The sequence below is a fragment of the Gossypium raimondii genome, chromosome 10 (genome assembly GCF_025698545.1).
Source record: "Gossypium raimondii isolate GPD5lz chromosome 10, ASM2569854v1, whole genome shotgun sequence".
Classification (NCBI taxonomy): Eukaryota; Viridiplantae; Streptophyta; class Magnoliopsida; order Malvales; family Malvaceae; genus Gossypium; species Gossypium raimondii.
Genome location: NC_068574.1, coordinates 42,099,958 through 42,122,109, shown reverse-complemented (window position 1 = coordinate 42,122,109; position 22,152 = coordinate 42,099,958). Strand labels below are relative to the sequence as shown.

Here is a 22,152-nt window from a genome sequence, read left to right as displayed (position 1 = left end):
AGGACGATTCGGATCGTGTCAAATGTTGAGGCTCGATGTCGTCACCAAAAATATCCTCGAATGATGGAGGAATTTCTCGCAGCGAATTCGGATCCAGGTTGTGTGATGATGAGCTGGATGCTTCATATTGTGGCTCGAGATCGGGGTTCAAGGTAGTATCGGACTCGATGTTATCGAATGGCGGAACTCGGTTACTACGCAATTATGTGTTCCTTGGTTGCCATCGAGAAGATTCCGGTTGCGCGTCTTTTTGGATCAGCATGTATTGACCTTGGAATATAAAAGGTTTCCCGTATGCCATATACCATGCTGCGTACTCGGGCGTAGGAGAGAACCGTCCCTCTAAGACATACAAAGGAGGGCGCCTCGAATGTCGCATATTCCATGGGAAAATATATGGTTCATGTTTTTGCGCCCAATTTAAAGCGTCTCAATCCGAACCCTTTTTGTCCATTCCGTGGACTTCTTTGAAGTCGACAGAAGGGTTCGGGATAGATTGTGCGCAACCGAACTGCCTCAAAACAGGCCTGACACCACAATTATCAGGCTTGATAAAAGTCATTTCGACTTTTTTTTTAGGCCATTCTCAGGCATATGCTTAGGTGATGCAGGCTAGGCCTGCAGATTAGTCATTTCTTTTCATTTTCATTTCATTTTAATTTTATTTCATTCCAATTTCATTTCAATTCCCATTTCAATTCCATTTCACTTAAATTATATTTTTTCAATTTAAATTTATTTTTTTCTCAATTCATATATATTATTTTAAATTTAAATTTAATTTTTCCTCATTTCATTTAAATTTTCTATTTTTCAACATAAATTTAATTTTTTTGTCATTTCTTTTAAATTATCTATCTTTCCATTAAATTTTTTCTCATTTTATTTAAATTAAAAGTGCCTCTCATTTCATTTAAATTTATCTTTCTTTCAAATTTAATTTAATTTTTTCTCATTTCATTTCAATGAAAATTTTACTCATTTAATTTAAATTTATCTTTCTTTCAATTTTCATTTAAATTTTGTACCATTTCATTTCAAACAAATTTTTTTTTCTCATTTCATTTAAATTATCAACCTTTCCATGTAATTTTTTTTCTCATACAATTTATCTAATTTTATTTCATTTACAATGTTTTTACAAGAACATGTGCTTAATAATATATCACTCGTCATCTTGGAGTCCAGCATTACGAGACGATTGACCGGAAACATAGACACGATGTGGGCATGTTGATCGGTTGTGTCCAGATGTTTGACACACAGTCCACAGTTTGGGTTCACCCGTCTCTCTGACATCCATGCCATTTCGAATCCTCGTCACCTGTGGTCGACCTTTAGGATGTCTGCAGAGACTACGGTCAGGCACCATCTCGAAAGGTGGAACTTCCCAGTTTGAGACATCGGGCATTACAGAAAATTCATTCCCCCATATACTAATGTGCGTTGAAACGTGTAGATCTCGTCTATGAATTGTTCAACATTTAAGTTTGCTCTCGCACACGCTGCATGAACATGTGCACATGGATATCGAAGAGTCTGAAATATCCCGCACTCGCGTCGTCTATTTCGTAGATCAACTGCGTACGACCTAGGTGGAAGACTCGAACGACGGCCGATGTACTCTTGAACTTGAAAAGTCTCCAAGTCGTAGGAATACAATTTAGCGTTCATTGTTTGTGCCCTTCAACTATTTTGCCGCCATGGCCTTTCAGATGGCCTCTACGTACACGTGCCCAGCCTCGATCTACTTAGCTTGTCTCAACCCCATCTTAGGCATTAATGTTGCCAACCTATAGAATGTTGCTGAGAACACAGCAGAAACCGGGAGATGGCGTGTGTGCCTCAATACAGAGTTGACCGCCTCTACCAGGTTGGTCGTCATCTACCCATACCGAAACCCCTTATCGTAACTTTGAGTCCATTGCTAGTTCTCCATGCTACCCAACCATGTCCGGAGATCTGTTGGTAAAGATGACATCTGAGATTCAAGCCTCGCGAACCTCTGCCTGAATCTTCGTGGTTCTAACTCATGAGCTGCATATTTAATTTGAAATCATCGTTTTAAAAATAACAACAAATTTGAAAAGTAATTTTTGAAATAAATACAAACAAAATACGATTTTAAAATAAAATACGAGTTGGTGGTGGCCATTGGCAGGCCAAAACCAAAAAAATTAATTTTTTAAAGCCTGACACAATTATCAAGCAATCATGAGTCCAAAATACGAGTTGGTGGTGGCCATTGACAAGCCAAAACCCCATTCTACTTTTCATTTCAGGTCATTTTGGTGATTGTTTTTTAACCTAGGTCATTTTTGTAAATATTAATTTTTTTTAGGTCACTTTGGTAAAATAGCCTATTTATAGAAACGAAATTTAAAATGATTAATTCTAAAAACTCGTGTCCTTTTCCCTACGTGGCGAGAGGAGGGGCGATCCACGAGGTAACGGCTACGATTGCTGGACTCACATGAGAATGGACGGTTAGATTAAATAAGTGTCGTGAACGCGTTCTTTTGGAGTGAGGGACTAAAAAATATGTTAGCGAATGAGATAGAGGCATGTGTTTAGAAGGGAACATTTACGTGTCCGATCCTTTCGGCTTAAGACATAGGATAAAATGATTTAGTGTTTTGTTTGTAAGGCTACTTAGACGTCCACGCAAGGGGCAGGCAGGGGGACAGGTGGATGGTTTTGAGGGGCGGTAGGACGGCAGATAATGTCACATTCTGTTGGTTTAAGACACATAGGGTCCATAATATCGGGTGATTCAACATAAATCAACGGTAGAAACCGAATTTAAGGTCTGGCCTGATTTTATATGATTGGGAATTGGTGGCTCTGATTCACTTTTGATTCTTGTATGGACCACCCTTGAATCTTGAATACATTACGGGGATTGCTGCCAACTTCTTGCTTAAGATTTATGACGTGAAAACGACCTATACCCCATAATTTTGAACTTCATAGGAAACAACATAAATAAGATAGTAATTAAAATTTAGAATATTTGAGAATTAAATTTTTATATCGGTGTAATATTTTTTTAATTCACATAATCATCCTTTAACATTGCCAAAAAGAAGAAGAAGTTATTTTATCCTTTTTATCCTTTTATTTAACTTTTCACCCTTTCTAATATGAGACTAAGCTAGAAAATTTTTAGAGAGGAGAAATTAAATTATAATTTTTATGACAATGAAAATACAATTTTATTATTTTAATAGTTTATATTTTAATAATTTTTAAAGGATTAAATCAAATTTTTATCATTTTAGGGACCAAAGTATAATTTTACCATTATTAATTTAAATAAAAATTTTAAAATTTTAAAGAGCCTAAGTAGAAAATTTTCCATTTTAGGGGGTCAACGCCTCTGCCAGCCCCTAGCTACTGTTCTAACCTCTAAATTTGTATTTCTTTTATCAAGTCACCTCAAAATAGATTGAAAATTAATATTTGTAACTTTGCTGACGTAGCATGCACTTGGATTGGCACGTGGATGACATGTCAGCATTAAATTATATCACGTGGATGACATATTTATTATGAAATAAATTTTAGTATCTAGTTTTAAATTTGGTAGACAATATTGATAATATGTTTTTGTGTTTGATTGATAAGTTAGGTTTGTATTATATCACAGTTGATACGCGGTTTAAGAATGGGTGATCAAAAATGATTTTGGAGAGTCATAAAGAGAGAGGTCGAGTGGAGAGAATTATCCTCCTGTTAAGGTCTGAAGGGCAGCTTTAAGAAGATTGTTTGTAGACCCTAACCAACAATATTCTTATTTTGGAAGTTAGTTAATAGGATCTTTGACACTAGCTATGATGGTAAGTGACATTTTAGAATAACAAATATTATTATAATAACATTTTTTTTATCTTTTAATATTTTTATGTAAAATCCTTAAATAAATTAATTTAAACCACTTATCACTAATAATGATCCAAGTAGCACTTGTAAGATTATAGAGTTTGTGATATGGGAAACGTCGAGTCCAACCTATATTCACGAAGGCCCTATCGAGACGTTCCTTACCAAAAAACTAGACCTTCTACCACATTCCCAAATAAAAACAGGTTTTTTTACACAAATGGCCTTAAAATTTTAATTAATTATAAAAATGACTCATTTTCTAATTATACATGTAAATGACTCAAATTTACAATAAAAATTGGTGGAGCCAAAGAGTTTGCCACGTCAGCAAACTAAATAAAAAAATTCATTTTTTGGTGGAGTCGTAGAATAACGCCACATGTATAAATACTAGAGAAATATTACTATTTCTGAAAAATTGGGGGCTTTAAAAATAATCCTTTTTTGGTGGAGCCATAGACTTTGGCACCACCATTTTTGTATGTGTTAGTGTCATTTTTTTAATTTTAAAAGTATAAAAAATGTTTTCTTATTGGTGGAGTCATTCTAAATGGCGTCACCATTCTATTATTAGGGTTTTTTTAAATGTGTTTTTTTAAATTTAAAATTTTTAAAAAACAATATTTTATTTGGTAGAGCCATATAGAATGGCGCCACCAGTATACTATGTATAATATATTTTTAAATGTGTTATTTTTTATTTTAAATTTTTAAAGAAATAATATTTTATTTGGTTAGCCATATAGAATGGCGCCACTAGTGTACTATATGGTTTTTTTAATGTATTGTTTTTTCAATCTACAAATTTTAAAAATGATATTTTATTTTGGTGGAACCATTCTTTATGGCTCAACCACCTTGGTTGTCCTACATATATAGATATTGTTGAGGTTTTTTTGTAATAGTTGAACTGGAAGAGAAGAAAAAGAATTTGTTGTGTTTAGTAGGAGAGCTCAAAAATTCTGGTAAAGATGAATAACTCGGTGTTTTTGGTGAATGTGATGTTGGTTGTGTATTTCAAAGTCGACAGAGAGTAGGGTTGCGATTCAATAAAACTGTGAAGCTGGAAGAAATGAAAATGAAGATCAGTGCGAAAATAGTTATATGTTGTGGAAGGGCAATGTCCAAATTATTTTACAAGTTTCCAATCTCTATAGATCCATTGAAATTTTGTGAGATGCAACTATTAGATGATGATGACTTGGGCACTATGATGGAAATATGGTGGTTGACTGGGAGTGAAAACCTCCAACAGGTTGAGTAATTTGCTGAGTTAGCGGACTTAGAGCCCGTTGAAATTGTTAGTCCAATAAGTCAACATCGCATATTTGACTTTGATCTTAATGTCGGATGGATAGATTAGTTAGACTACAAAGGGACATTGCAAATGCCTGAAAATCTAAATTATGGTGGGAGTTTGTATAACAACCTACCATTGGTCCCTATCTACAATTACATCCGGAGGTGATAGGTATTGAGGTAGACGTTAGAGAAGGGACCAATAATGGTGAAGATTCTGATCAGGATGTTGAATATTTTAGTGACACCGATATTGATGAGGTTCCAAACGATATCAACGATGAAGGCCTAGAGGAGGTTGAAGATGCTCACGCCCTTTTTTCAGTAACTTGAGTCGTGGCATTGTTTTATGAAATGACATTGGGGTGACATGTTGAGTGTAGATACAGATGCAACGCATGCATCTGAGTTTCTTGAGTATGTCAATATAGTCACTGCTCACAGATTGACATCAAATTTCTAGTTGAAAGAATTGTTCATTGGGCAACGATTCAAGAACAAGGTAGATTGTGTGTTTTCCATCAAACAGTATAGCATGAAGTGTCGATTAATTACAAGGTCACTAAGTCTACTTTGACATTATATGTTGGGGAATGTTGGAGAGCTAGCGATAGGTGTAGCTGGCGAGTTCAGGCTGCATTTATACAGATGACTCAACAGTGGAAAATACGAAAATTAGAAGGATGTCATACATGCACTGTCGTACGTATGACTTAAGTCCACTGGAAATTAGATACCAAAAGTATCTGCATCATGCCACTAGTGAAAGAAAGCATAACCATTCTTGTGTCGACATTTGATTGCAGTACAAAGTGTAGTACAGGAAAGCATGGTGGGCGAAATAAATGGTCATGCAGCAATTGTACGGCGATTGGGATGAGTCATACAATAAACTTCAGGTGGATTTCAATGATGGTGTAGTACGTCCTAAGAACTGTTGTGGGCTTGCAAACGTTGCCTTACAGAGGCCTAAATGAACTACTTGAATTGGGAGAGAGTTTTTCACCGATTGTTCTAGACTTTCGATCCATATGTTAGGGCCTTCTCCTACTGCAAACCACTTGTGCAGGTTGATGGAACGTGGCTTTATGGAAAATACACGCAGATACTTCTGATTGCAGTTGCGCAAGGCGGTAACCGAAATGTACTACCGATTGTTTTCTCCATCGTGGAGTCAAAGAACTCCAAATCATGAGAATTTTTCATTAGGAACTTGTGGAGGCATGTTGTCAGGAAAAACAACATTTGCATTGTCTTCGACAGATCAAAGGGTCTTGTTGCTGCAATTCGGCAATACGAGTTCCATGGAGGTCCATCTACTGCATTCGCCACAACGTTGTCAACTTCCACAATGAGTATAAGAACAAAGACTAGCGCAAACAAATCGTGAACACGGGTAAAAATATCGTATTTAAATTTGTATATGTAAATAATTCAAATCCATTTACTAAAAGGGATGGTAACGTGTTTTATCAAAATACATACATAGGGTACGAGTTGGAACCACATCAATTCAGACATAAGCTGGCAAGGTTAGAGACTGATATGGAGGGGTTCGATCCTTCTCTCAGGTAATAGTTGGGTAGAATGGAGCCGTGGAAATGGGCTAAATGTTTTGATGATGGGTATCGATATGGTCATATGACGACCAACCTCTTTGAGGCCGTTAATTCCATCTTAAGGCATACACGTCACTTGCCAATTTCATCAATTTTTTTAGCTACGTTTTACAGGCTGGCAACCTTGATGCCAAAAATGGGGTTGAGACAAGCAAAGCAGTTGGAGGCAAGACACGTGCATGTCGAAGGTGTCAAGAATGTCATGAAAGAGAACACTCAGAGAGCAAGGTCAATGAATGCAGAACTATATTCCTAGAACTTGGAAAATTTCTAAGTGACAGAGTACATCGGTCTTCTAGGTGAAGTGTGTGTGTTTAGAGGTTGGTCATTTGGGTGGGGTCCATCATATGTTGGTCCTCTGGGTCGGACTCCTCCATAGTGTGACTTCCACATTTGTAGTCGCGATTCGGTACTATCATAAGTTGTCCACCATATAAATAAATATGCCATCAGGCCATGTACCATTTCATGTATTCAATTGAGGGACTGAAGTCAAACATGCAGGAGTGCATCTCAGGCTGCCTATCGTACTGGGCATTCCATAGTGCTATATAACGCTGATAGTCCACAGTCCAATCCGCTTTGTCATTTCCCCTCATAGTATTACCATGGACATCAGTAAATTGTTATGGATCGACCAGCACAAATTATCTACACCCAAACTATCACATAACTCGATCGACATTGTACCACTCAATGGTTGAAAAGTATAGCATCGACGTGTTAATGTACCACACATGGGCTTCGGCGTGAACCCACTGTGGAATAAGGGTCGCAACGTTTGGTGTGGAATACGATATCTACAGGAATTGCACAATATAACAGAATGGGTTAAGTCACATACTGCAAGTGGATAAGTTAAACCAATGTATATTACTTTCTCTCCAGCGGACGCCTCTATCATCTAGCGGTAAATGATTAATGTATTGCTTGCGCCAATTTCCAAATATGTTGCCCATCTGAAACCAAAACAAACATGTTAGCACTTAAACTTGGGAAAATATTATCCACACTTATGAGTCGTTAATTGTTAAATATAATTTTGTCTTTACCTATTTACAAGTGACCACGTATATGGTTGGTGCCTAACTATCACTAGAAACGGAATCTTGTACAAAACTCAAGATTGCAGTAGCCTTACACACTGGCCATGTTGCTTACCCCGTGTTTTGTTGCTCGACAAAGCTCACGGTACAATATAGCCAACACTGTTGATCCCCAGCTGTAAGTACCAGCACAATTTAAATCCTCCAATAGAGGCAAGTACTCTAAGTGGACCCTATTAGATGTGTTGTTCGGCATAAGTACCCCAGATCAGTTGCATATTATAGGCTCGAGCAGCGCACATCACCTTATGCTCAGTAGTAGTGCTTAATAACTCCTTGAAATTTGCTCTCAACCATGCCAATGTCAGGCACGTGAAGTTCTGTTCGCCATCACCAGGGGACCGTCCAAGCAATCTGTGGCAAACTACTTAAGATTCCAACACTTTGATTCGGCCCATGACCACATCACCGTCAACTCGTAACCCAAGTTGCATAGCGACGTCCTCCAATGTGATCGTGCACTCCCCGTATGATATAATGAAGGTGTGGGTCTCCGGCCACCACCGCTTAACCAAGGTGGATATTAGGTTTGCCCTTAGGTCGAACCTTCGGATCAATGTGACGTCCTCAAATCTCGCAAACTGTAAGTATGGCATGACCTACTTATCCGGATCGTACTTGGGAAAATGAAACCGTGACCTCAAAACTTGGTACCCATCCTGTATGGTAATTTTTTTTTATAAAAATATGATAAACCAAGTATCTATATAATTTAAACATAAAATTGTCAATGTTTTCAAATAATTCTCCAATCTATTTTCTTCTTCGTACCTACTCTGTACTATATATCTATTTGTTTAACTCATTAAAGAAATTAAATTTTGCTAATAAAAAATAAATAATTCAAATAAGATCCCAGAAAAAATTAAAGAAATTATATATTTTATTTTTAGCATAAAATAAATTTAAAAATTAATTACAGATAATATATAATTAAATAAATTTTATTTAAGTTAAATTAAATGAGTAATTTTATTTAAATTAAATTAAATAAAAATATAATTACACCACGTGTCACAATTTTAATGTCTTATTGTATTATATATATATGATTAGTTTAAGATTTATACCATCCCTGCTAGAAGAAAATGATTAATGAAATGTTATTAAAAGGAAAAAAATAAAACTTGTTTTAAGCGTTGCTATAAACTAATATAAGCTAATCTAGTGATAACTTATATGTTCCGCATTCCTTAAAATGTAATATAAGCTATTAAATTTTATTTGTATCCAATAAAATTTTCAATATTATAATATTTTAAATTAGATTTGCATATTAGCATCTATTTTCTAAGTAAAATAATATTTACATTTTATCCATTTCAACATAGTATTTCAAATTTAGTAAATACACAAATTTAAATCCTTCAAAATTCTAAGTTTCATCCTATTATTTAGTGATAAGTGTGAAAAATAGAATGTCGTTAATGACAATGTATCGCAAAGAAAAGATAAAGAAAAATAAAGAACACACATATTTTTAAGTGGAAACCTTTTCGGGAAAAAAACCACGGGTAGAGAAGAAGATAATTCACTATGTCGAAGTCAAATAATTACAAAAGAAGTAGACATGTCTATTTATATGCTTGTAAAACCATATTCTAATAGAAGAAGTGTAATAAGGTTGAAATACCTTATTCTAATTAATATCAAATAGATGAAGTGTAATAAGGTTGAAAAACCTTATTCTAAAATAAAATAAAAGAAGTGTAATTCTATATGGATTTTACTTTTATTTTATTTTACCACTGTTTTACTTTAACAAGGATTCGGGTCACTCAATTTTAACAATAAGTGCAGAAACAAAAGAATAACTCAACAATATATAATATTAGATGAAATACATATGTATATACCGTGGTAAGTGTAACACCCCTTACCCGTGTTCCTTGCAGGAACAGAGTATGAGATATTACTAGAACTCAACACTTATATTTTTTTTTTATAAAAATTTCGGCAGCATTTCTGCTTATTTTTACATAAAACCCCTTGCAAATTTTCAAAGACAATTTCAAACAACTTCAATATTTCCAACCAATTACAGTTATATGTTCAGACATAATTTATCCATTAATAAACACCAACATATTAAACCGAACAATACCGAATATAAACATATTTATACCAAATTACATAAAGTCATCTATACATGCCATGTTTCCAAAGTATTAATTGCAAAATACCCAAAAAGTTGATGATAGTGTGGATGATTATCTGACGTCGTCCAAGTTCCGAGCTGATTGATGTCACTATAATCAAGGGAAAATAAAAATGAGTAAGAATATAGCTTAGTAAGTAAACATATGACCAATAAATAAATTCCTCACATAATTTTAATCACACATAAATTTCATTGTTTGTTCAATTTCCAGCAAGCTGTTTTTCTGCGTCATGGTCACTAATTTATTTTTATCTGGAGCTACATCGCTCCAAATTAAGTTCTGTAAATTTTCCCCGAAACTAGATTCATATAAATTTCCACCATAAAATTTTCAGAATTTTTTATTTGGCCAATTAGTACAGTTTATTCTCTAAAGATTCCCCTGTTTTACTACTCAACAGTTCTGACCTCTCCTTACTAAAATTTACTTAACTCGCTGTATAGAATTCAAACAATGTTCTCGTTTGTTTATATTAAAAATAGACTAATTAAGGAATCCAAAAATATAAATTTCAGGCCATAATTATTTTTTACAATTTATGGTGATTTTTCAAATTTGGAACAAGGGATTTCTAAATCAATTCAACCCTGTCTCAATAAAATTCAAATATCCCCAAACATACAACTCTTTTGCTTGCTCTATTTCTTTCATATGAAAATAAACTCATCCAGCTTCAATTTCATATATTATTCAACCTCTAATTCATTTTCCACCATTTATGGTGATTTTTCAAATTTGCCCATCTGTTATTATTCAAAATAGTTTTGTATTTAAATTGTTCTTTTGTATTTTTGATATTTCCTCCCATCTTACATATGGGTTGATTAAGTATCAAACCCAATATTTCTCCCATAAACTTGCCCACCATATATAAATATTCACCTTTCCAATTTCCTCGTTGAACATTCGGAATGTTATCCTTTATCGGTGGATTCTGCACTTAGCAACTACCAATGAGTTGGAGAATCAGCACTTAGCAACCCCTTTCACATTTAAGATACGGTGGGATCAGCACTTAGCAACCACCAATGATTCGGGGAATCAACACTTAGAAACCCCTCGGGGGAATCAGCACTTAGCAACCCCCTTCACATTTAAGATACGGTGGAATCAGCACTTAGCAACCACCAATGAGTCGGGGAATCAGCACTTAGCAACCCCTTTCACATTTAAGATACGGTGGAATAAGCACTTAGCAACCACCAATGAATCGGGGAATCAACACTTAGCAACCCCTTGGGGGAATCAGCACTTAGCAACCCCCTTTATATTCAATGTAATCCAGCCTATTCCGAGTGTTCAACCGGAAACTGTGTTTTTCAACACTTTACCACCTTTCCCAACTTAACCACACTTTTAGAATATTTGCCAAATATTTATTCTATGTTCAAATAAATCTCAACATATATCAAATAATATAAAAAATATGCATTATTTCACATGTTTACTTACCTTGGTGCAAAATATCGTAATTTTGCAATTTACTCCACTATCTTCTCTTTTCCCCGTTTGAGGTAGTCTTCTCATCTTTCTTGATCTATAATAGCAAATTTAACTCATTTAATGTTCAAATTTAATAAAATAGTCCTCCACCCAAATTTTTGAAAAATTACAATTTTGCCCCCAAACTTTTGAATATTTACACTTTTGTCCCTAAGCTCAGAAATTAAATTTCATCTCTTATTCTCATGTTTTACAACATGCTGAACACTTTTCCCTTCTATGGAAACATCAAATTCTCACTCTAACACATGCTTTTGAACATTTACTATTTTTACCGATTATGTCAATTTACCCGTTTTCGTTTAAAATCGCTTAGCAAAAGTTGTTTAACATAATTTCTTGCTTCATATTCCACCATAAAACAGCAAAATAAACACTTTTCACCTATGGGTATTTTTCCAAATATAAACCCTAGGTTAAATTATTGCTAGAATAAGCTAAATTAAGCTACCAGGACTCCAAAAACGTAAAGAACATTAAAAACGGGGCTTGGAATCACTTACTATTGAGCTTGGAAGCTTAAAAACCCTAACTATGGCTTCCCCCTTGCTGATTTCGTTCATCATGGAGAAGATGAGCACATTTTGCCATCTTTTTCCCTTTTTAATTCTTTTTTATTACTAAATGACTAAAATGCCCCCATTTAAAAAAAATCTATTTCACCCATTTCTTATATCTATTTTTGTCCATAAATTATATAATGGTCTAATTACCACATAAGGACCATCAATTTATAATTTCATAACAATTAGACACTTCTAACATGTAGAACTCAACTTTTGCACTTTTTACAATTTAGTCCTTTTGACTAAATTGAGTGCCCAAATGTCGAAATTTTCGAACGAAATTTTAAAAATTTTTTTCCGTGAAATTTTAGATCATAAAAATATAATAATAATAATATTTTCCCTAGTCAGATTTGTGGTCCCGAAACCACTGTTCCGACTAGGCCCAGAATCGGGTTGTTACAGTGAGGCTCGCAAACAAAAGAATAACTCAACATATATATATACTGATTTACAGATAAATACATGCAAAAAAGGGCTAAAAACAACCGAATAGAGATCAATTTCATGCAACCAAAACACGTAGAGAAAAATAGCACTGAGCAAGAAAAACTAAGAAACCAAAATGATTTTTTATTTAATTTATAAATAATTTTACTATTTTGTTGATCCTCGATGAAGTGTGATCTGTGTTTACTCGAGAAGACATTCTGATATCTGCATAATTGTAATATATATATTAAATATAATTAATTATTACATTACAATAACTATTTTAAATATAATATATGAACATCAAAATTGCTATATATACCTTGCTTGTATTTATGAGCTTCAAAAACAATATAACTCTTTTTTTTTTCTCTTCTCTTCTCTTTTTCCTCTTCTTCTACAAAATTTTAAGGGAGGACCAAAGCCCCGCCTTTCTTTTTAAATGACTGGTCGTCTCTTCTATTCTCCCCTTCTATTTTTTTAATCCATTAATTATTAAATTGACCATGACTGATCACATCACGTTAGCAATGTGACTGATCAGTATATTTATTTTTTAACCTTTTCATTTTTTATTTCTCTTAAAAATTCTCTAGGTTATTTTTTTTTACAAATAAATCATTTCTAATTTCTTTTCCAGTCAATTCAATCCCCCACTTTCTTTTTTTTCTCATTTTTTCTAAACTTCCTTTATTTTTGGTCTTCTATTTCTTGATTTCTATTAAAATGTCCCTTGATTTTTATTGATTTCACATTACATAAATGATTTACATGAAAATTATTTTTTACAAAATACTGTGTCTTACAAAAAAAAATAATTAAATAATTTTGTTCAAGATCGACATCATTGTGTCTTACAAATTCAAAAATAAATTGTTACAATAAGAGCGACTTTCTTGGTTCTATTAAATTGTAGCCCGAATGCTGCCGATCTTGATGATCTGACCTGTGCGGTTCAATTTAGGATTCCTTAAAATCTTCAAGCATACCATTAACCTAGGGAATCCCGAATAATCCACCTGTTGACTGCATAACCAATTTGCACCGTTACCAAATAAAAAACAGGCATCCAAAAATAACCATTAAATTTACCGGTGTCGGAGTTCCACCGGATTATCGTTAAACAAAACATACCTTCAAATTAAAAAATTTACTAAATAAACAAAAACACAAAAACACTCATCATCTCTCTCTCATTCATCCTGTAACAAAATATAAGTAAATTATTTTATTTCTTCAACTCAGATTGATATGCCGTTGGGGGTTATATATACCAAATTGGTCACACCAAAAAGAATGACTCCACCAAATAAAGTATTATTTTTAAAAAAAATTCAATTAAAAAAACACATTAAAAAAAACTTTGGTAATAAAGTAGTGGAGCTAGTGGTGCCATTTAGAATGACTCCACCAATAAGAAAACATTTTTTATAGTTTTAAAATTAAAAAAAAATGACACTACACATACAAAAGTGGTGCCGCCAAACTCTTTGACCCCACCAAAAAAGAATTTTTTTAAAGCACCTCTCCATTTTTCAAAAATAGCAATATAGCTCCACCAAAAAAATTTATTTTTTATTGCGTTTGTTGACATGGCATGTTGGTGGCATCAAACTCTTTGGCTCCACCAATTTTTACTATAGATTTCAAATCATTTATGTATATAATCAGAAAAATAAGTTACTTTCGTAATTAATCAAATTTTTAGGATATTTTTATAAAAAAAAATCTCTATAAAGGGCACCTCCAAAGATTGCTGGCAGCAATGAAGTCACGACAACCATCAAACCAAGTAGTGGGATAGACCATCCCTCCCTTTTTTTCATTTACCAGTAGAAGATTATTAAAATCGCTGAAGCACATCGAGGGGAGAGAATTAAGAGAAGCCAAATGCCTAAGCAAGTTCCACGTAGCTCACTTCCTATTTAAAACCATCATCTAATTCAACAAGAGCATTGATGTGATTTGAGAAACACTGAAAATAGTAACATTATCAGAAGAATGCCACAAAATAGCAAATTCACCACTACGACCAAGGCAATCCACACATAAGCAATCAAATTGTAAAACAATACGTAATTCTTAAAATTTTGAATGAACAAGAGTCTCAAATAAAAATAAAATGTGGGTTTATTCAATCGGACAAGCTCTTTAAGAACAAGCACTACAGGAGGGTTACCTAACCCCTAACAGTTCCAAGCAATACAAATTATGGCTTCCGGCGGGCCTCTTTTAAGTGACTAACCGATACAGTAGAGTGGGCTAAATTAGAGCTACCTGAAACAACAACATTCTCAGTTACATTTCCTGAAAAACAAAGAGCTAGGGTCAGGTTTCTTAGAATCATCTCTAGGTTGTTATTTTGGCTCCTCAACCTCCATTACAAGGTTTTCATCAGCCTACTCCACAAAACCAAAGCGACCCATCATACTTACCCAACATCGGCCCATCAGTCAACAGCCCATTGGCTGTTGCCCGATGATCACCTAAGCCCAATTGAATTACCCCACTTTGCACATTAAACACCAACTGTTTGGGAATAATGCACCGATTATGTGTAACGACTCAAAAGTTAATGAAGTCAACAAACGCGATTTCGGGATCCCAATATCATAAACCAAATCCGTAAGTATTTATGAAATTATGTAGTAGGTGAATTGAATTTTAAATTGGTAATTTTATTGAATTAGTGATTAATTAAGATATAGGAACTACACTGTAAAAATGATAAAAGTTCAATTACTATAAATTTCTTAATTAAAAACTTAGATTTAGGACCAAAGTGGTAATTACCACAATGGAAACATAGTGGGCGGCAAGTGGATTGTTTTATGTATATATGTTATAAATGTTAATAAAATAATAATAATTAAAATAAAAACATAACATTAAAACTACACTTGGTTTAGTGAAAAGAGAGAGAAATGCATTTTCTTTTCTTTTCTTCATCCGAGCCGTAGGAAGGAGAAGAAGAAAGGGCGTCAGCCTTAAAAGGGTTTAAATTTCAACCACAAAATTGTTTAGTGCAATTTAGTTCTTTCCTTATAATTTTTATATTTTTGAGATCGTATGAGTTTAATCTAGCTAACCCATGTCTCAATTTGATAAACTGTTAAAGTTTTGAAAGTTGTTATACTTGAGAATTAAAAGTTTTAGGTATTAAATTGATAGATTTAAATATTAGAAGTGAAAATGACTAGTTTGTAAAGTTTAATTACTAGTTTTTGAACATAGGGACTAAAATGCATAAATTTTAAAATTGGTGTAATATTTCTGTAATTATTGATAATAGAGAGTTTTGAAAGGATGTAATTAAGACCAGTTTAAATCGAAACTCAAATTTGAAAGTTATGGCAATTTTGGTTTTAGGGATTAAATTGAATAAATTGCAAAACCTTAGGGGCATGAAAATAATAAAATTGAGCTGATACATGTATATAATATTTTGTTATAAGATTTGTGAAAGTGATAAATTGAATTGAACAATTGTATAGATTGGACATTGGCCTAAATCGAAAATAATCGGGGAAAAGGCAAAATTGTTGAATAGTTATTAGAGTTTCAACTTGTTTGCTGATTTAACCAGGTAAGTTAATATGGTATGATTATGTTAAAAAAATTATATTTGAATTATGAACTTGAGTATATTTGATAGTAATTTGATTTGTTTACAATTTGGTACAAAAGGAGAGATATAGACTAAATCGCAAAGAAATGATAAATTGGATGATACATTGAATATGATGAATTTTAATCTGAGATATTTAATGAACTGATATTCGGTTATGATTCATTGAATCGTATTGATATGAATTTGATGGATTGTTGAGATAGAGGATTAAATCGAATAATTTGCAAAATATGTTTGATCTTGTAATTGAATGTGATTTGGATAGAATTTGATATTATACCATTATTGAATTATTATTCATAGCTAAAAATGACGCAAGATCATTAAAACGAAAAGGAAAGGCGAGAGTCGATGATAAGTGACACGAGCTTTTGGTTTGTACTTCTATAATTTGAATTACTTCGGTTGTTTCATTTCTATTTTGTATTGCATGGTAAGATTAGGAAGTGAGATGAGTTTAATGAATTGAGTTCAATTATTATGATTTTGATTGGTTACTGAATATATAGGTAATACCCCGAAAATTTCTACAGTAAGAAAATAAGATAATATCTCGATATAGTAAAATAAGGAAATAAAGTGATAAAATGGTAATTTTGAGTTATGTCAACATTGGGAAGTATATTATGACATATTAATTCAAAAATGATTAAATCGCAAAAGAGAGAAAAGTTTTATTGCCCAAGAGTAAATACTCAAAATTTGAGGGTTAAAGTGTAAATATAGAAAATTTGAAGGACCAATAGTGCAAATATTTTAAGGATGGAATGATCTAGAAACTAAGGAAAAATGAATGAATTAGGACCAAATTGAATAAGCGAAAGAATTACGAGGACTAAATCATAATTTTATCAAATTAAATGATGACTCAATGATGAAATTTTAAAAGATCATAAAAGGCAAAATGATCAATTAGAAGAAAGAGAAATCTAGAAGATAATACGATATTGGAGATATTTTAGATTAAATAAATAAATAAATATTAGTTTACTAATATTTTATTATTTTATTATTATTTTATTTTGTATATATATAAGAAAAGGAAGATGAAGAATCACCATCCCCACCATTTTTCCCATGCACCAACGTGAGAAGAAGAGAGAAAGAAAGAAAGTTTTGCTTTATTTATAATTTGGTCCTTCCACCAAAAATTCACCATTTTCACTTAGAAATTAAAAGAATTTTCATATCCATCAAGAGAGAAAGATAACAAGGAGACTATGGGGAGCTAGAATATCAAGTTAGATTCAAGAAAGAGAAGCTGGAGGAGAGAGAAAATCAAGTTAAAAGTTGAAACTAATAGGACAAGGTAAGAACATCAAGATTTCAATATATTTTTAAGTTTGATATTATTGAAAAAGCATGGAAATGATGTTATAGTAGAGTTTTCTTAAATAAAGTCTTATGTTCTTGATATATTAGTGAAGATAAATAAGAGAAAGTGAAGAGAAATATTATAGAGAAAATGAATAAGGAAGTTATAAACTTAGTAATCAATATCTTGCATTAAAACAGTTTTGGACAGAAACAGTAGTCTAACTTTGAAAAATCACCAAAAATCGTGGGAATAAAATTAAAGGATGAATAAAATATGAAACTAAATATTATTGAGTGTAGTTTCTCATAGAAGAAACGGTGTAAGCAGTGGAATTGTAAATCATGAGATATAATAAATTTTGTGAGACAAGGTCAGAATGATTTCGGGTTCCCCTATTCTGACTTTGGAAAATCATCAAAAATTGGAGAAAAATAATTAGGGGCTTAAATTTACACGTTTAAAATATAATGAGTCTATTTTCAATAGAAACAAATGAAAAAATTATCCAAATCCCGTACGAGGAGATAATTAATTCTTAGTGAAGAAGGGTCAAAACTGTCAGACAACAGGTGGGTTTAGAATGCTAATTTTGTTGTATGATGTAGTATAATTAATTTCAATTATGAACAGTAATTGACATAAATTAATTGAAATTGTTTCGTAAATTTTGGCATTACTCTGTAACCCTATTCTAGAGATGGATACGGGTTTAAGGGTGTTACATATAGGATTAAATTGAATAGAACTAAAAATATGGTAACTTGGTGAAAATGCTAAATTGACTTTGAATTGGTTTGAATTATGTTAAATGGTATGATGAATTGATGATTTGGTGATGAATTGAAAATGATGGACATGAATCATGATAGTATATAAAAGAGCATGTAGCTAGTAGAGTTTTCATTATATTTTGATATGTTCGAATGTTGATTTTGGGAAGTTAATGACTGTATACATATATTAAAAAAATATGCAAGTATAGTTCGAATGGTTAATACTTTGTTTTTAATGACATGTTTGGAAATGGTTGAAATGTATATAAAACATATAAAATAGTTTTTGAAATATAGATTGGTATGAATCATGCTAGTAGGTGGTTGGTTGATTAGTTATATTGGTATGTGATGGATGGTTGAAAGAGAACAATGTTTAGAAAGTGTACATATAACTTCATATATGTATCTTAGATAGGGCTTGAGGTATGCAATTGAAATTGGAAGATAACATATATGGATTACTTATGAAATGAGAATTGGTTTTGGCATATGTTTGTATAATTGATAGGAAAGGTCTAATATTGGAGTTGTTGAATGGGATCAATAGTAAAAACATGAAATAGGAATGTGTGGAAAGTGTTATATCTATTAAATGTACCGTTCATTTGGTCAAGAATAGAGTAGAAGTAAGGTCATGTATTGTGTTATGTTGACTTGCAATTTTAGATATATGTGGATGTTGCAGAAAAAGTTAGTGATGTAGTGACATCGCTCAAGCGTCGTCATGACGAGAAGCTTACATTGCGACGTCGATTTCAAGTCGTCGAGACGAGTTTGAACTCTAGGTCACGACACGACGAAGAACCCTGTCACCATAACGAGACCAAGATAACGAGTCATGTCGTGACGAGGAACTCCCTCATGTCACTGCGTCGACCTTGAATTTTGAGTTCCTTCCAACTTAGTCCCAATTTGATCTCAGGTCAACTTTAGATCTTCCATAAGTTATGTAAGACCTAGATCTAATTCTGCTCTATGTTGAATGTATGCTTTGAATGGAACTGAATTATTAAATAATATGAATTGATTGTGATAGGTCATGGTTGACTCGAATACAAATAAAATGATTTAGGATGTTACTTAATATATATATACTTGTCAATGGGAAGTGAATATATGCATCACAAATAGTATGAAATTAAATTAGGAATGGGATGGTTGTATGTTGCATGTTACATATGTTAATTTACTTGTTTGAATCATAGATTTATCGCTGAGCATAATTACTCAATGTATGGTTTTGTAGATTTTCGAGCTAACAATATTTAGATCTTTGCATCTAGAGGGCGATCCCTGACTCGGTAACGCTTGTATTCCCGTTTCGATTTAAGGATGATATGGACCTTAACTGAGTCATTTTGGTTATAACTATGTGGTTATACTCATTGGCTTAAATATGTTGGTATTTGAGTATGGCTAATGGTCATGAATTGTAAATGGTTTAAAAATTAGTATGTTACGTTAAGATGCTAGTGATCTTGATGAGTTAATTATAATTGAACATGATTTTTAATTAGATGCAATAGTTAATTAGTTTATAGTATTTGAGCTTCTATGAACTCGAATTAAACTTGGAAATGATTATATATTAATTGGAACGATTGAATTAAGTGATATTAGAAGCGGTAAATCAGAGATAGGACTAATAAGGGTATGTTTTGATATTGATATGTTTAAAATGTTTATATAGAAAATGTAAATCTTGACAAATCCAAGTTATAAGTATATGGTAGATACGTGCATATAGATATAATTATATAATTAGAATAGAATTGTTAATGCTAATATTATATTTTTAAATTATAGAATTACCACTGAGTGCTTTACTCAACGTATGGTTTGTTTTCTTCATGCTCAGGTTAGATTTAATTCGAGATTATCGAGCATCGAAATTAGCATCCAATCTATAGTCGATGTAACATCCCAAAATCAAGCTTGGAATTTTCGGCCTTGCAAGTAAGTGTTCGCCAATGTTTCGGCGAACTAGGGTGTTTGCCAAAAGAGTAATAGCAAAGAGTTCACCAGTGTTTTAGTGTACAGTATACGCCAAAAGATGTGGTAAGGGGGCTCGAGAGATTCATTACAAGTGGGTTCACCAGGTAAGTTGTGAATCGGGTGTTCGCCAGTGTGTTTGGCGAACTAGTGTTCACTAGTCAAAGATTGAGTTAGACTCAAATTAGGAAATAATATATGGTGTATCTAAGAATACTTTATGTGCAAGTAACACCTTTTCTAAGTCAAGTAGGGTATCCTAAAGATTTCTAAGACACTTAGGTTTATAAATACGACCCTTACTTCATGAGAATTATCTTATTGAATATTCTACCATTAAATCTCTGTTCTGAGTCAAGTTCGTAGCATCCAAGGTAAGTCTCTCTCCTATTATGTGATTGTCCAGAAAGCTAGGTTCGCTTGAGTCTGTGAATTATATAATTATGGTCTATTTAAGTAATCTGTATATTTGTTTATATTGCGAACCAGTAGGACTATCCATCAGCAATGATAAAGGCAAAGCCAAACTTGTTTAGTTTCTCAATTTTCGGTGAGTGATCTGGATCGTCATAAGTATGTTAACTATCATGATTTTCAGTATGAATATTTAAGGTTCAATCTTGTATGCAAACTATGATGGTTTTCAAGACTTTGTTTTTAAACTAACTTCCAAAAGAAAGTTTTCGACAAAACCCTGTTTTTAAGTTTTGAAACTGTTTTCAAAACATGTTTTTAATCTTTATTTGAAAGACATGTTTTATGCAAGCTTTTAAATGAGTTGATGTTTTTAATTATATTTTATAAAACAATTTTAGAAATTGTGTTTTTACGATCTTTTGTGCAAGCTTTTTACAAGTGTTTTCAAGCAAGCTCCTTATGCAAGCTCTCTGTGATAAGTAAACTCCTCGTGCGAGCTCTCTGTGATAAAAATCCATGCGTGCTCCTTTGTGAGCCATGTTAGATATATTGGTATACCAAAGGACTGTAAGTACTCACTTCTCTGTTTTTGTGATTTTGGGCATTGAGGCCCTCAGACATGTAGAGAGATAAAGGAATGTCGAGCTATGCTCTATTCACTAGGACATGTTGGTTTGCAGGAGAGTGTATTGCCTCGTGCTGCATTAATGAGACATGTTATAAGGACTCTTTGAGTCATTCTGAGGCGTTATAAGGAGATTCACATATCCAACGAGATTAAGATAAGTGTGGGCATGAACATATTTTATGTTCCTCAACCATTCTGATAAGTCTGTTAAGTGCGAGAACATATTTTATGTTTCTCAGCCATTCTAATAAAATAAGCATGTGAACATGATTTCATGCTGAATGAGTTTTGTTTTCAAGAAAGCACAAGCTAAGTTTTTAAATATGATTTTCAGTAGCACATGCGAAATTGTTTTACAACTGTTCTTTTCTGATAAGATCTACGAACTAGATCTCGTAACCTCACTCGTGAATCTAGCACATGAAACGGTCTTATGACTAAGTTTTCTTTTTGTTTTTAAAAGCTCAATTTAAAAAAAATACCCAGTTGATTACTAATTATTCACTGAGTTCTCAATAAACTCATCCACTCCTCTCTTACTTCGCAGGTAAGTAGGTAGTGGATAACAGTGGCGAGGTAGATGACTTGGAGAGACTCACTCCTAACTAGATATTGGCGAACCTGGGAATATAGGCGATAGGGTTTATTTTATGAGGGCTTCAGAATTATTATAGTTTGATTCTATTATCCATATAGTTCCCTTAAAGTTTTAGTCATTCTGTTTTGCGAACTATAACTTAGAATTTTTTATTATCTTTTGTTATGAATAAAATCAAGATTATCTTTTGTTATGAATTGATAGAAGGGTTGCGCACGGA

At 32.9% G+C, this 22,152-nt stretch overlaps 1 long non-coding RNA gene across 1 annotated transcript; it reads right to left on the bottom strand.

Annotated features, from left to right (window-relative positions):
* Nucleotides 1–9,905: 9,905 nt before the first annotated feature.
* On the bottom strand, nt 9,906–12,139 carry LOC128034129 (uncharacterized). Its single transcript, XR_008190240.1, has 3 exons — nt 12,078–12,139; nt 11,524–11,608; nt 9,906–10,158 (listed from the first exon to the last, which is right to left on the bottom strand). It is a non-coding gene; the product is annotated as an uncharacterized LOC128034129 (long non-coding RNA).
* Between the last annotated feature and the right edge of the window lie 10,013 nt (nt 12,140–22,152).